At 45.3% G+C, this 17065-nt stretch overlaps 1 protein-coding gene across 1 annotated transcript in view; it reads right to left on the bottom strand.

Moving 5' to 3' along the window:
* The window catches only part of LOC119425163 (electrogenic sodium bicarbonate cotransporter 1), a gene marked incomplete at its 5' end in the record, with an annotated part of 64762 nt that overhangs the window by 40739 nt on the left and 6958 nt on the right, over window positions 1-17065 (bottom strand).

The following is a 17065-nucleotide window of genomic DNA, read 5'->3' as shown; positions in this document are numbered from 1 at the left end:
GGGGGGGGGGGGGGGGGGGGGGGGTTCCTCCGCAAGAGAATTTTGAATAAAGTGGATGCCATTTCCTGCATTTTGGTGTATTTTACAAAGGTTTACTACAGAGTAGATCAACATGAAACAAAAGATGTAAACTCTTGTTATTATTGAAATCTCTGACTGCAAAGCTGCAGCTCTGCAGGTAAGGGACGTTCAATTCAGGGTAAGCTGAGGTTGCTGATTGGTCAGTTGCTGATTGGTCAGTTGCTGATTGGTCAGTTGCTGATTGGTCAGTTGCTGACATGCTGGATTGATTGACAGGTGGCGGGACTCATACAAAAAAAAATCATAGATTTTACTGTATCGTTTGAGTCTGTTGTCATTTATTCCATATTCAATATTTTGGTGAATCTAAGGTTTGAGAACTGTTTTCTTACAAAATTCTAATGATGGTTTATTTTTTCAGAGGTGCTGAGTTTAAATTTAGGGGTGCTTGAGCACCCCCAAAAAGAGGCTAAAATCACTTCTTAAGCCAGTTCATATTTATAATTTAGGCTATTTTTAAACGCTTTATGTGTGATTTGTAAGTGTCTTAGTGCAGGACCAAAGCAAAATGTTTTCAGTGGCAGGAAGCTGTAGGAAGTCTGTCAAAATAAAATATAAATTAGTAAAATTAAATAATTTCATGCACAAATTAGCCACTCCAGCTGTGTAGTGCCATTAAGGTAGTCATTGGGCTGACTGCCATTTAACATTAACATTAAAGTCAGAGGGCAGCACAGTGGTGCAACTGGTAGAGCTGCTGCCTCGCAGCAAGAAGGCTGCCGGTTCAAATCCCAGTCCAGGGACTTTCTGGGTGGAGTTTGCATGTTCTCTCCGTGCATGTGTGAGTTACTCCAGTTTCCTCCCACAGACCAAAAACATGCATGTTAGGCTGATTGGTAACTCTAAATTGTCCCTAGGTGTGAGAGAGAGAGTGAATGGTTGTTTGTCTCGTTTGTCTCTATGTGTCCCTGTGATGGACTGGAGACCTGTCCCCCCACCCCTCACACAGTGATTGCTGGACATGGGCACCGGTGACCCCCGTGACCCAAAATGGAAGAAGCGGGTAAAAAACTAAAGTCAGAATGACTGAGTGTAAACACACTGACACTTCAAAAGGACATTTTAATTTAGTAATGAGGACAGCTTGGTGGACCAACTTTGGCCCGTGGGCAAGGGCGTCAGAAGCATCCGTAATGAGGGGGGAACACAATGATGTGTATAGGTGTGTGTGTGTGCGCACGCGTGTGTGCGTGTACACGTGTGTGCGCACGTTAAAAAAGGTGTTCACTAGTGAACAACAAAACAACATTTCACCTAGATTTTCTTTAATTCCACACAGTTAAAACATGTTTCTCACCAAGTTTGTGTAAGTTTCTATGCACGCTTTGAAGACCTGAACAGACCACCCAGCACCAGACTCACCTCACCACCAGATGAAGAGTATCTCAGCGTGACCTCAGCAGAAGTAAGGAGTACCTTCAGGAGGATTAATCCGCACAAAGCAACTGGCCCAGACAACATCCCCGGAAAAGTGTTGAAGGAATGTGCTGATCAGCTCTGTGAGGTGCTGGCAGACATCTTTAACACCTCACTTACCCTGGAGACAGTTCCCACCTGCCTGAAGACTGCCACCATCATCCCAGTCCCAAAAAGCTCTACAGTGACTGGTCTGAATGACTATCGGCCAGTGGCCCTCACTCCGATAGTCGCTAAATGCTTCGAAAAACTGGTCATGACTCACATCAAAACAACCATCAACATCAACGAGGACCCTCATCAGTACGCATACCGTGAGAACCGATCAACAGAGGATGCCATCTCCTCTGTGGTCCACACTGCGCTCAACCACCTGGAGCAGAAAAACTCTTACGTCCGTATGCTCTTTGTGGACTTCACATCCGCCTTCAACACCATGATCCCCCAAACCCTGATGGACAAACTATCCACACTAGGACTAAGCCCCTCCATTTGCAACTGGGTACTAGACTTTTTAACAAACAGACCACAGTTAGTGAGGATCCACAACCTCTCCTCCTCCACCATAACCCTCAGCACTGGCTCTCCTCAGGGATGTGTGTTGAGCCCTCTCCTGTTTACTCTGCTCACGTATGATTGTGCAGCATCCATCCAGGCTGTCACATTGTAAAGTTTGCAGATGATACAGCAGTGGTGGGATGCATCACAAACAATGATGAGTCCAGCTACAGGCAAGAGGTGGAACACCTGGAGAGCTGGTGCAAAGAGAATAACCTTCACATCAATGTGAAGAAGACAAAGGAGATGATTGTGGACTTCAGAAGGAACAAAAACATCTATACCCCCCTGAACATAAGAGGATCTGTGGTGGAAGTGGTCTCCAGCTACAAGTACTTGGGTGTACACATGAATGACAACCTCAGCTGGAGCAACAACACCACCAGCCTGATCAAGAAAGCTCATCAGAGACTCTACTTCCTCAGGCGGCTGAGACGAGCTGGACTGGAAGCTCAGTCCTCACCTCCTTCTACAGGTGTGCAGTGGAGAGCATCCTGTGCTCCAGCATCAACGTGTGGCATGGAGGCTGCACAGCTGCAGAAAGAAAAGCTTTGCAGAGAGTGGTGAAGGCTGCACAGAAGTCTGTCGGAGTCAGCCTCCCCACCATCACAGACATCTACACCTCTAGATGCAGGAAGAGGGCTACCTGCATCATGAAGGACCTCACTCACCCAGCACACACACTTTTTGCCCCACTCCCCTCAGGAAGGAGGTTGAGGAGCATTAAGTGTAGAACCACTAGACTGAGGAACAGCTTCTACCCTGAGGCTGTTAGACTCATGAATCTCTAACTAGAATAATCACTGTGAAAAACCACATCATGTTGCTGCTGATCTGTTTCATGTTGCTGCTGATCTGTTTAAATGTTGATGTGTTCATACCATACCATACCATACCAATTTATTTATAAAGCACTTTAAACAGTGACAAAGCACACCAAAGTGCTGTACAGGGACAAACAGAACAAGCACATAGCAACAGATTACATAACAGGACACCAAAAGGTAGAAACCAACAAAAACAGTAATGGATAACAACAACAACCGCAACATGACCAACACAGTGTGATGCACACAGACTCAGCACAGATCACACAGTGCTGAAAGCCAGGGAATAGAAGTGTGTTTTTAAGCGAGATTTAAAAACTGTGAGGGAGGGGGCCTGTCTAACCAGCAGAGGTAACTCATTCCAAAGTCTTGGTCCTGCTACAGAGAAGGCCCTGTCACCTCTGCGCTTAAGACGGGTTCCTGGGACTGTTAGGAGCAACTGGTCTGCTGATCTGAGAGAACGTGGTGGGTCATACGGCTGGAGCAGATCAGTAAGATAGGAGGGGGCAGAGCTGTTTAGTGATTTATAGGCATACAAGAGTATTTTGAATTTGATTCGAAGGTGAACCGGAAGCCAGTGTAGGGAGGCCAAAACAGGTGTAATGTGCTCTCTTTTACTTGTGCTGTTCAAAAACCGGGCTGCTGCATTTTGGACCAGTTGGAGTCTAGCTATGGAGGTCTGACTGATACCAAAAAGGAGTGAGTTGCAATAGTTGAGCCTGGATGTAATGAATGCATGAATTACTGTCTCCAGGTTATTTTTGGACAATATGGGCTTCAGCTTAGACAGTCGCCTTAGCTGGAAAAAGCAGGATTTAACAATCATATTTACATGATTGTTGAGTTTCAGAGAAGGGTCAAGTATCACTCCTAGATTAGTGACTCTTTGTTTCACTAACGGTGACAGAACGGATAGGTCGATGCAGTGGTTGGTGATTGTGTCATTGGGAGGAAACAGCATAACTTCAGATTTCTTCTCGTTGAAACTCAAGAAATTTAAAGCCATCCAATCTCTGATGTCAGCCAGGCAGTCCAGTAACGGTTGAATAGAGCGAGTACCGTTGAGTCTGTGGGGGAAGTAGATTTGGCAGTCGTCTGCGTAGAAATGAAAAGGTATGTTATGTTTCCTGAAAATAGCACCTAGTGGCAGCAGGTATAAAGAAAATAAAAGAGGACCAAGGATGGACCCTTGCGGTACCCCCCATTTAAGCGCTGCCGAGGCTGAACTAAAATCTTTGATGGAGACACAAAAGGACCTGTCAGCGAGGTAAGATCTAAACCATTCGAGGGCTGACCCAGTGATGCCCACCCACTGCTCTAACCTCGCAATGAGGATCTCGTGGTCGATTGTATCAAAGGCAGATGTAAGGTCCAGTAAGAAAAGGAGCACAGAATCACCAGCGTCTGTGAATAGGAGAATGTTGTTAAAAACCTTGAGTAGAGCAGTTTCAGTGCTGTGGAGAGGTTTAAAGCCAGACTGGAATAGCTCTAAGATGGCATTATCCTCTAGAAAGCATTTCAGCTGGGACTCCACTATTTTTTCCAGTAGTTTAGCGACAAATGGGAGTCTGGAGAAAGGCCGGAAGTTGGACTTGACTCAGGGGTCAAGGCTAGGTTTTTTCAGGAGAGGCTGGACAGCAGCATGTTTAAAAGTTATTGGCACCACACCTGAGGCTAAGCTGCTGTTCAAAATGCCAAGAACAGGAGGGCCCAGAACAGGAAGAAGCTCCTTCAGGAGTCGAGGGGGGACAACGTCAAAAGGGGAGCCAGATGGCTTCATGCCGCACATGACCTGCTCCAGGGAAGACAGAGAGATGGGCTCGAAGTGGTCAAGAACAGCAACACAATGAGATGGGATGGACGGATCATGAGCAGGTGGAGAAATGAGTGCCCGGGTGTTTGCAACTTTTTCAGAAAAGAAATGGAGGAAGTTTTCACACAGCTCAGTTGAGGCTTCTAGAGGTGAAGGTTCACTGAGGTGTAGAACTGAGTTCAGGGGGGAAAAAAGGGCTCGGGGGTTGTGGGAGTTTGAGGCAATTATCGCAGAAAAGAACTTCGATTTGGCGGCTTTAACTGCCTTCTGACAATGACGCCAACTCTCCTTTAGGATTTGAAAAGAAACCTGCAGCCTGTCTTTCCTCCACCTGCGTTCTGCTCTCCTACACTGCTGTCTAACGGCTTGAGTGACGTCATTAAGCCATGGTTCTGATAAAAGTTTTAATAGTTAATTCGTGCTCATCTGCTCACAGACTCATGTTCATGTTTGTGCTGATGTTCAATGTTTTATGTTATGAGTGCTTAGTGTATATTTAGTTGATGTTTTTCTTAGTTCATATCTTAGATGTTATTACTGTTTTTCTTATACATTTTATTGTTGGATGTAACTGGGACCCTGTGTACATAATTTCGCTCCACCACATGTACCACATGAGGTGCGAATGACAATAAAGAAACTCTGACTCTGACTCTGACTCTGATATACAAGGGTCTGCCCTCAAATTCAACCTGTTTACACTTCTGACTTCAGAAACAGATGCAGTCTGATAGGAGAAAGTGTGTGTGTGTGTGCGTGTGTGTGCGTGTGTGTGCGTGCGTGCGTGCGTGCGTGTGTGTGTTAGAACGAGGCGTTTAATGTTACGTTTTAAAGTCTTTTCTGTTTAGTTTGGTTCCAGTCGTGTCTTGACACTCGCTGACTCGCAGCCTGATATCTATTTAACGGATCATCAACCAGCAACAGTGTTGGCTTTTAAATAAATGTCACGCTTTAATCCATTGCCAATTTTAAACAAATAAAAAGAAGCTTTGAAACATATGATTTAAAACTGAGGGCAGCACGGAGATGCAGCTGGTAGAGCTGCTGCCTCTCAGTGAGCAGGTCCCTGGTTCAAATCCTGGTCCAGGGGCCTTTCTGGGTGGAGTTTGCATGTTCTCTCCGTGCATGCGTGGGTTTTCTCCGTGTACTCCGGTTTCCTCCCACAGACCAAAAACATGCATGTTAGACTGATTGGTAACTCTAAATTGTCCCTAGGTGTGAGTGAGAGAGTGAATGGTTGTTTGTCTCGTTTGTCTCTATGTGTCCCTGTGACGGACTGGAGACCTGTCCAGGGTGTCCCCCGCCCCTCGCACAGTGATTGCTGGACATGGGCACCAGCGACCCCCGTGACCCAAAATGGAATAAGCGGGTAAAGAAAATGGATGGATGGATGGATTTAAAACTGATAAATGTTTGGATTTTTTTTAAACTGGCTAAATCTGCCAAGCTAATGTCAAATAAAGGACGAGTGTCAGAAAATTAAAGAAAGCCAAGCGTTCCTTGAAGAAAGTCATATCACCTGCCACCTTCAATGGCAACAATTGTAAATGAAGATCATCTTATGTTGAGAGATGACTTCCAGCAAGGTCACACCTGGAAAACAACATGATGCAAGAGCTTGCACAATCTGTTAGAGGTCGCACTTTGTGTTGGAACGACACAGAAGCAAGTTTTAGCTGCGTGTCGGTAAAACTGACGGAGCTATGGCCCGTTTAGTGTTTTCTCAAGTGGTGGCCATCTTGAATTAGTTTGACCCCAACAGTTAGTCACTTTCAGATATGCAGCACATCCAGTGGAACTATTGCTGAAACAGTATTTGAGATATTTCTGTCCGTTACCTTGTGAATACTTAAAAAAACTTTAAACACGGTAAAAACAAAGACAAACCCTGCCAGTGTGTTCTGTGGCCATGTAAAAATGTACAAATCCTTTTCACGATAATCAAATCAAAGCTGAGACATTGAGGATTAATGTAAACAAAGCACTCATCACATGGAGGCACCTTCAGATGACTGAGCACACGGGCTGCTTTAACCCGACCATGAGGTGCAACATGGGATTACAGCGTCAGAGCAGAGAGGATTACTCAGGAGTACATCTGCGGCACGGAGTCTGAGAAACGACGCCTGCATGGCCCAAAAGATTTGGGAGGGGTGGAAATCCAGGATGTTCAGGACAAAACGGAACTGGAGACTTTTCCACGTGTGTTTTTTTATTTTTAAGATGCATGTGCTCATGCAGATGACTCCATCTTTATACACTGCACAGCTCCTCTGTCTGCTCTGATCTGGATCGATCAGCTGGAAATTCCTCCAGACTGTCTCTAACTCTTTCATGGAGTTTTAAAAAGTAAATGCTTCATTTTTCTAAACCTTTCAAAGTTTATCCTTTTGTCCCAGTAAGTGCATCTACTCGAGCAGCAACGTGGACCAAACCACAGACGACTTTCCCAACACATTAGCATTAGAACCCCAGTTAGCTTTGCAGGAAGCAACCTTGTAGAACTAAAGCCAGGGGAGATGAACCTGGACAAGGGTAACTGGGAAAGTGAATTATTACACAGAAGGACTGGTATTTAAGCTAATTAGTCAAAGTGCTAACAGCTAAAGTTAATTCCTAAGTTGAGAGTGTTTGAGTCTTTACAGCGGATGTGACTGAGGATATTTAACAGCTACTTTTTCCACCAAACTAAGTGAACACAACATGCAACAAAAAGAAAAGAGCACATTAAGTGTGTTGCCAAATGGAGGTAAATTTCCTTGACTGAACCCTTTATGACTCTTTCCCAGAAACAAACAACAGTCAGATATTGGAGGAACTTTTTATAAATTTTCAACATTTTGTTTTTGAATTTCCAAGACTGTTAGAGGAAGTTTTCTGTGCTCGTGAGACGTTAACACTTGCAAGTTAGTTTGATAAAAAACGAGAGTCCCGTCACTTTCCCTGCTAGTTGAGGAGCTGTAAGGCCGATGTTTTGGAGTCCCTCCTGCTCCTACCACTCATCTCCACTTTAGTTTCACACCGGAGCTGCTTCCTCCTCCAGCGACAACACCCTCCCATTATGTCTGTTTGGTAACTGAGCCATTTTAGGTGTATTCCAGTACTGTAAAGCATAATTGTATGTCTTAGTTTTACTGTTTAGTGTTCTTCCACTCACTCAACAAAGACACTCTGAGCTGTAAAATACGCTGATTGTTGTAAAATTACAGCAAAAGGCTTGTTTGAAACACTGGTTCCAAATCATGTGGACACCAAAACCTTTTGGATCTTCCTCACCCACCAAAAAACATGTAGTATTACCGGTAGTAACTTTACTTCTTATTTTTAAAGTTTAAATTTAAAGTTTAACCTTGCATCTATAGAAATACATTGAATTTTTGTTAATGCTAATGTTAGCTTTTAGCCACTGTTTGGCTGATGCTAACTTTTGTTCTGCGTGTTTTAATTTTAACAGTTTATTTTTCAACTAATTTTAACAAAGTCATTCAGCATTCACTTTATTTTACTGTGAAAAGAACAATGTCATTATTTCCTGTTCTGTTGAAAGAAGCGCAGATGTTCAGCGTGCAGCTTTGAAAGAAAACATGCACGTTTTAAGCTAAAATGTGTGTGTCAGTGCAGAAAAGTGTGGTCACTGGTGGTATTTTACACACTGGAGACAAAATTCACAAAAAGCTGTGAGAAAAGGAATAATGGAGATGAACGGTATCTTGGTCATTCTTACACTTTGTGTCCAGTTCACAGTAAAAACGTAGGATTGAATCAGGTTTTATGTACTTTGATTGGAACTTGGGGGTTGTAGATGCAGTGGCAGCCTTCACCATCTCTTTAACTTCTTTTAGTTTTTGATTTCAATCTCCAGTCAGTTCACAGGCTGACAGAACATCTCTTCTTCTCTGATTTTCTTCCCGGCCTTGCAGTTCAGCTCATTTGAGAAAATTTTTGCAACTTGAGCTCCATTTTCTGCCAAACCACTTCTTTTACCAAGCCCTGCTAGAATCTGAAAATCCTTTGTCCCAAATCTAGAGGAATGCAGCGTTAATCACCCGTGTGGAAGATAAACCCCTCTCTGTGGTAACTTTACACACATAAAGCCACTCCGCTGTCATTTTAAGATTAGTCTGTGATGTCTTCCCATGGGCTTCAGTGCGTGCGGGCTCCCACTCCACCCAGCTGTCTGCACAGACAACTCGCATGCTGATTTTCATGATTCTGCTGAAATTCACTGAGACCTCATTAAATGGAGTTCTGCCTTTACAAGATGTCACGTTTGCTTTGAGCAGCACTCACTGAGAGGTTTGAGGATGCTGGTGCACGTTTCATCTACGTTCTCCACGTCCGACTTGTAGACTTCTGCGCTCTGCTCGGCCCGTTCCCGCTTCTCCTTGTGGTTGGTCTTGCGTTTGTGACGTCTCCTCCTCGGGCGGTAGCTCTTAGGAACGTGCACACCGATGTACACTGTGTGGTGACCTGTGACGACAACATGGAAGTGCAGTTTAGATTATCCAGGAATTCTGAGGTGTGTATTTAATGGGCCAAACATGCGACCCCAACGTGAGCTGAAGTTTAGATAACTGATGTGTATCGCTCGCAACGGATGATGCTTGTGGCCACATAGGTCTGTTTGTTAGCAAAATATCTCATGAACAAGTCAGCATATTTTAATGACACTTTCTAAGGTTATGGTTGGATGTTCATCTACAGCTGATTAACTTTTTGAGTCAATTCAATTCAAAATGGCTGACGCAGCTAATCAGTATTAGCAAACACAACTGGTTAAATTTACAGATGTTAAGCTAAATCTGATTATAATAAATGAAACCTTTGAAATAATGTTTTTTAGGTTTGACTGCAACAGGGTCTGGAATGAGAGCTGCTGTAATATTCCTTCATGCTGACACGGATTTTTTTTCTCGGCAGAGATAAAATATTCCAGTTAGTCAGTGAGTCTACTATTGATGCCAACACTTCAACACGTACAGGAAACTATGACTTCTTCTTTCCAGGAAGTAATCATGGAAATGAAAAGGCCAGAATAAATAAAACAGCTATGATTAGGTGAGCGTCGGTGATGAGGCAACCTTTTGTTTTCCCTTTCAACCAGAGCATTCCACAAGCAGGTCCTGCTGGTTTTAATATCTTTCAATGCAGGAACTAAAGAGCACCTGAGACCAACAAGAATCTGACTTCAGACCTTTATGATGTCTGCTGCAGCACGCAGGCTGACACAACGCTGAGAAGACACGCACGTGTCTTTCTGTGGAGTAGTGCTTTGTGAAATATGTGACTGTTATTCATGAGGGGGTCTCCAGAGACATTCTTCTGTGGCTTTAGCCGACAGGCAGGAGCGACACTAACGTATTGTGCAGAAATGTTATCTAAAGTGGATAAGAAGATAAACTTTTTGAACAGTGCAGTATGTAGAGACAAACTTGGACATGTTCAAGCTGCACCAACAGGACGAGGAGTCACTCTTACCTTCCACTTCCTCCTCGTCGCAGACGTGTTTGACAAAGGACGCTCCTCTGTCCAACACCGCTTCATCCTCCATCCTGCAAAACAAAAGCAGAAGAAATGAACGTGGAAAAAAGAATACTGAGAAAAGGTTGCGTCATCCATCATCTCTTTATATTTTGTTTTCAGTCAGGCAATTATTCTAGAAAACTTTTAAAAAAGGTGGAATTAAGCAAAATGTTCTTGACTTTCGGAAAATCTTTTTCCGCATTTCCACGTAGTTTAGAACGCTGACCTCTGAATCATTCAGGCATAAAGTTCTGCATATCGCCCACTAACATATTTTAAACTAAGATCATCTTATGAGGAGAAGGAACCATCAGATATCATCAACGTACTGGTTGTGTTGAGGTTAACTCTCAGCTGCTAGTAATTCATTTTAGCTCAAAGTTTGTGAATTTGACTAAGTTGTAGCCATTTTTGTAATTTTTGACATTGATTAGCAGTGGCAGCCATCTTTAATCAACTTTCAGGCTACAAACAATCAGGTGTAAATGTATATCCAATAATTACTTTCAGGGCTTAATTTGAACCAGATCCTGCTGGAACAGAATCCGGAAACGCTCTTATTTTGACAGAGTGCGTTCCTGTAACTGCTTGCTTGGCTCCAGTAACTCTCTGGCTTACTAATAATAAAGTTATGAACAAATGTGACTGCCTGGAACAAATAAAACTTATATTGGATATGTAAACTAAAAATAATTACATTAAAACTATTTCAAACGTAGGTAAATGCAGATGTTTAATAACCCATTAAAATACACCAAAATGCAGGAAATTGCATCTACTTATCTAAAAAAGTTAAATCTGGTCCTCTGGACATTCAAAAAAAAAAAAAAAAGCAAATCAACAAAAAAATGTAGAAACGTTTCGTCTCTCATCCAAGAGACTTCCTCAGTCTGAGGAGCTGTATTCAGCTCAGTCTCTTAAATAGCACCTTCTCAGAGTGGATCAACCAGTTTGCTGCTGACAACCAGAACCAGCTGATCACATGATCAAGAAGGACCATCAGCCTAACAATGGATCATTAGCACCTGATGGCTGTTTACTACTCACAGAGGGCTGAGTGATACTAGCAATCACAGCATTGTAAGAGGGGGACAGTTGAACCCGGAGGCTCCACCCCTGTTTAATGATGGACGGTTTCTTTTCACAAAGATGGCCTCCTTTACTCCTCTCTCAAACCATCGTTCCTCTCTGTCCAGGATGTGAACATCTTCATCCTTGAAAGAGTGACCTCTGGCCTGGAGATGAGTGTAGACCGCAGAGTCCTGGCCTGATGATGTTGATCTTCTGTGCTGGGCCATCCTTCTGGCCAGTGGCTGTTTTGTTTCCCCGATGTAAGACTGATCACCCTCCTGACACTGAACAGCATACACAACATTGCTCTGTTTGTGCCGGGGGACTGGATCTTTGGGATGAACCAGTCTTTAATGTATTTTGGGGTTTAAAAGCCACTGGGACGTTATGTTTAGAAATCTACTTATGCATCTACTTAGGTCAAAATTTTCTGGGGAGGACCCCCAGACCCCAAGTTGGCCACCTGCTAATTGCGTTCAGGCATTGACCGGTTTACAAATTAAGGCAGTTCAAAGTTAAAGGGTGCGCACACCAATTTTAGCTGTGTATCTGTAAAACTGAGTTAAAGCCGTGTTTGTGTTTCTCATAATCAGCTGGAGTAATGGGCTGCGCTGTATATCTGATGCTTACGTTTCCATTAACCATCCAATGATTCATGGCATATTTTGCAAACAGACAAAACACACACACACACTAAGACAACTGTATTATTGTACTTTTTATTTCAATGGAGAGTAATAAAGATTAAAGGAAAGTCTGGCTTCTTGGAAGGAAAATACTTTTAAAGTGGTTAGTATTGGTCTAAAACTTTTGCCCAGTACTGTGTCATGGAATCCATGTGCAGCCATGTGAGCCTCACATAACTTACTGCTGTCATTTGATACAGTTTTTCCCAAACTCAAGCCCCTTGGGCTCCTAACGGATGGATGGTGATCTCCCTGTAACAGCTCTAACGACGAGCATCAGGAAACATGTCATGACTGTCACCCTCTAACAAAAGCACAGCAATAAGACAAACCACAGCTTGTGGTGAGGATCATATGTTATGGTTTCCAGCTGGCACACTCATGACCAAATGCTCGGTGAAAATATTCACTGGTTGAAGGAAACCTGAGCGGACAAAAGCAGAGGCTCATGCAGCAACAAAGAGTGGAAGTTCCTGAAGGAGTGTGCAGATCGTTTAATATCAGAAAGTAACAGAGCGACATGCACCAACATGCTCAGAAAACAGGAGCTGCACATCACTTTGGTTGTACAGTCACTGGAAAAGTTTTTGTGATTTTTTTTTTTTTTTAAGTTAGGATGTTGTGTAAATATGAATAAATAAATAAATAAATGATAACATCATATTCTTGAGCTTCTATTCACACATCTTCTGAATCGTAAATTACTGTCATGGATCTGGTCGGCTGGACTTTTAATGCAATTGATCAAATTTTTCAACCAAGCGACAGGGTGCTGGAGAGCCCTCATGCCCTGCTGAGACGCACGTGGCAGGGTACGTCATGGATCTGTGGGGAGAGTGGACATTGATGTGTCTTTCTGTGTTGTCTCAGGAGGACGCCTAAGATTTATATATCATTGGATTCATGATAGCAGGGTTTCTGCCTTTTAACACCAATGGATACTCGTGTTATCGGCTATTAAGGAAGACGGTGGCAGCAGTTTCGGCCATGGAAAAGCTGCCGACTGCTTTAAGCTCTCAGACTCAGATGATTTATGAACGCAACTGTAAGATGGAAGCGATTTGTGAGAATAGTAGGTCAATTGCGGCTTCTGGAACGCACCAGCATGTTGGAATTGATCTTGGAGAAGGCTAATAAGCACGGACCAGTGGAATGCCCACAAATTGAGCCATTTTGGATCATGAGAGTACCAGCACAACTCAAGGCTGATGAGAAAAACAACTGTGGCTTATCTGAATCCGGCCTCCCCATTCGGCCTTGAATAGGCCGACTTATCAAATTGCTCCTGGGGATGTGTAAACTATGAAGACTCTGCTCTATCCACCCCTGCACCCAACCCCCACCCCGAGAACTTCTGTGAACACTTATCAGAGATGTACCGGCTGACATTAACATCTTATCAGGACTACGGTCCTATCTGGAAGTGCTTCATGTATAAATCTCACCATCTTGTCATCAAATGCATGTAATGTGTCTATAAATGTGCTCGAGTCTTTTTTTGTCTTAAATCGTATCCTGATAAGGACAAGGTGTGTAAAGATCTTTTATTCATATATATCCATCCATCCATCCATTTTCTTCCGCTTATCCGGGGTCGGGTCGCGGGGGTAGCAGCCTAAGTAGGGAGGCCCAGACTTCCCTCTCCCCAGCCACTTGGGCCAGCTCTTCAGGGGGAATCCCGAGGCGTTCCCAGGCCAGCCGAGAAACATAGTCCCTCCAGCATGTCCTGGGTCTTCCTCTGGGCCTCCTTCCGGTGGGACATGTCCGGAACACCTCACCAGGGCGGCATCCAGAAGGCATCCTAAACAGATGCCCAAGCCACCTCAACTGGCTCCTCTCGACGTGGAGAAGCAGCGACTCTACTCTGAGTCCCTCCCGGATGATTGAGCTTCTCACCCTGTCTCTAAGGGAGAGCCCAGACACCCTGCGGAGAAAACTCATTTCGGCCGCTTGTATCCGAGATCTCATTCTTTCGGTCACAACCCAAAGCTCGTGACCATAGATGAGGGTGGGAACGTAGATCGATCGGTAAATTGAGAGCTTCGCCTTTTGACTCAGCTCTCTCTTCACCACGACAGACCTGTACAGCGCCTGCTTCACGCTGCACCTATCCGCCTATTTATCTCACGCTCCATTTTTCCCTCATTCGTGAACAAGACCCCAAGATACTTGAACTCCTTCCTGACCCAAAGAGGGCACTCTACCCTTTTCTGGCTCAAGACCATGGCCTCGGATTTGGAGGAACTGATCTTCATCCTGGCCGCGTCACATTCGGCTGTGAACCGCTCCAGCAAAAGCTGTAGATCACGATCTGATGAAGCCAATAAGACCAGATCATCTGCAAAAAGCAGAGACGCAATCCTAAGGCCACCAAAATGGATCCCCTCAACACCTTGGCTGCGCCTAGAAATTCTGTCCATAAAAATTATGAACAGAATCGGTGACAAAGGGCAACTTTGGCGGAGTCCAACTCTCACTGGGAACAAGCCCGACTTACTGCCGGCAATGCGGACCAGGCTCTGACACTGGTCATACAGGGACCTAACAGCCCGTATCAAAGGGCCCGGTACCCCATACTCCCAGAGTACCTCCCACAGGGTCCCCCGAGGGACGCGGTCTAATGCCTTCTCCAAGTCCACAAAACACATGTAGACCGGTTGGGCAAACTCCCACGCACCCTCCAGGACCCTGCTGAGAGTGTAGAGCTGGTCCAATGTTCCACGGCCAGGACGAAAACCGCACTGCTCCTCCTGAATCCGAGGTTCGACTATCCGATGGACCCTCCTCTCCAGAACCCCCGAATAGACCTTACCAGGGAGGCTTAAGAGCGTGATTCTCCTGTAGTTGGAACACACTCTACGGTCCCCCTTTTTGAATAGGGGGACCACCACCCCGGTCTGCCAATCCAGGAGAACTTCCCCCAATGTCCACGCAATATTGCAGAGTCGCGTAAGCCAACACAACCCTACAACATCCAGAGCCTTAAGGAACTCTGGGCGAATCTCATCCACCCCTGGGGCCCTGCCACTGAGGAGCTTTTTAACCACATCGGTGACCTTCGCACCAGAGATTGGAGGACCCGACCCAGAGTCCCCAGGCTCCGCTTCCTCAGTGGAAGACATGCCGGTGGGATTGAGGAGGTCTTCAAAGTATTCCGCCCAACGACCCACAACATCCCGAGTTGAGGTCAGCAGCACACCACTCCCACTATAAACAGTGTTGGTGGCGTACCACTTTCGCCCCCTGAGACGCCGGATGATGGACCAGAATCGCGTCAATGCCATGCGGAAGTCGTTCTCCATGGCCTCTCCGAACTCCTCCCATGCCCGAGTTTTTGCCTCAGCGACCACCCGAGCTGCATGTTGCTTGGACTGCTGGTACCCATCAGCTGCTTCCGGGGTCCCACAGGCCAAAAAGGCCCAATAGGACTCCTTCTTCAGCCTGATAGCATCCCTCATGACGGTGTCCACCATCGGGTTCGAGGGTTGCCGCAACGACAGGCACCGACAACCTTGCGGCCGCAGCTCCGGTAAGCCGCCTCGACAATAGAGGCACAAAACATGGTCCACTCAGACTTAATGTCCCCCACCTCCCTCAGAACATGTTTGAAGTTCTCCCGGAGGTGGGAGTTAAAACTCCATCTCACAGGAGACTCTGCCAGACGTTCCTAGCAAACCCTCACAATACGTTTGGGTCTGCCAGGTCTGGCTGGCATCCTCCCCCACCATCGGAGCCAACTCACCACCAGGTAGTGATCAGTGGACAGCTCCGCCCCTCTCTTCACACGAGTGTCCAAGACATGTGGCTGCAGATCAGATGAGACGATGACAAAGTCGATCATCGAACTGCGGCCTAGGGTGTCCTGGTGCCAAGAGCACATATGGACACCCTTATGCTTGAACAAGGTGTTCGTTATTGACAATCCATGACGAGCACAGAAGTCCAACAACAAAAAACCACTCTGGTTCAGATCAGGGGGTCCGTTCCTCCCAACCACGCCCCTCCAGGTCTCACTGTCATTGCCCACATGAGCATTGAAGTCCCCCAGCAGAACAAGGGAGTCCCCAGGAGGTGCACTTTCCAGTACCCCCTCCAAGGACTCCAGAAAGGGTGGATAATCTGAATTGCTGTTTGGTGCATAAGCACAAACGATAGTCAGAACCCGTCCCAACACACGTAGGCGGAGGGAAGCCACCCTCTCATTCACTGGGGTGAACCCCAACACACTGGCACCAAGTTGGGGGGCGATAAGTATGCCCACTCCTGCTTGGCGCCTCTCACCAGGGGCAACTCCAGAGTGGAAGAGTGTCCAGCCCCTCTCAAGGAAAGTGGTTCCAGAGCCAGAGCCATGCGTAGAGGTGAGTCCGACTATTTCTAGCCGGAACCTCTCAGCCTCACACACCAGCTCAGGCTCCTTCCCCACCGGTGAGGTGACATTCCACGTCCCAATAGCCAGCTTCTGTAGCCGAGGATCAGACCGCCAGGGTCCCCGTCCTCGGCCACCACCCATCCCACATTGCACCCGACCCCTTTGGACCCTCCCACAGGTGGTGAGCCCATGGGAAGTTTTCATATATATATATATATATATATATATATATATATATTTGGGCATTAACAGAGTAATCTACACATCGATTGCTAGGACATCTATCGAGGTTAAAAATTTAACATCGAGTATCCGTAGTGACGTCATATTATGTGACCACGTATGACCGTAGGGGGCGGTGTTGCACTGTTGCAGGTCACAGAGTATGGTGTAACACCGGGTCCAATCCACCGAACCAGAACCAGTTTCAGTTTAAGTTTCGTTTTTGACGCCCACGTTTCTTCATGCTTGCAGTTTAATAATAATAACTAATAGTTTAGTTTTTCCTGTGACTTATTTGCAGTATGATAAATGGTAGGAGCATAATATACGCTCCCAATGTTTTGTTGGTCTTTTTTTTTGTAAATAATTACCTTTTTTTGCAGTTTTACTAATTTATTTATTTTTGTATCTTGAGATCTATGACGTCATCAAATACTCGAGTTCTACTCGGGTTTTATTATGTTAATGTCGAGTTTAAAAATGATATACTCGTTCAACC

Source organism: Nematolebias whitei, chromosome 18 (assembly GCF_014905685.2).
Source record: "Nematolebias whitei isolate Nwh7 chromosome 18, NemWhi1, whole genome shotgun sequence".
Lineage (NCBI taxonomy): Eukaryota > Metazoa > Chordata > Actinopteri > Cyprinodontiformes > Rivulidae > Nematolebias > Nematolebias whitei.
The sequence above is the reverse complement of the archived record's forward strand: the minus strand, read 5'-3'. Positions and strand labels throughout refer to the sequence as shown.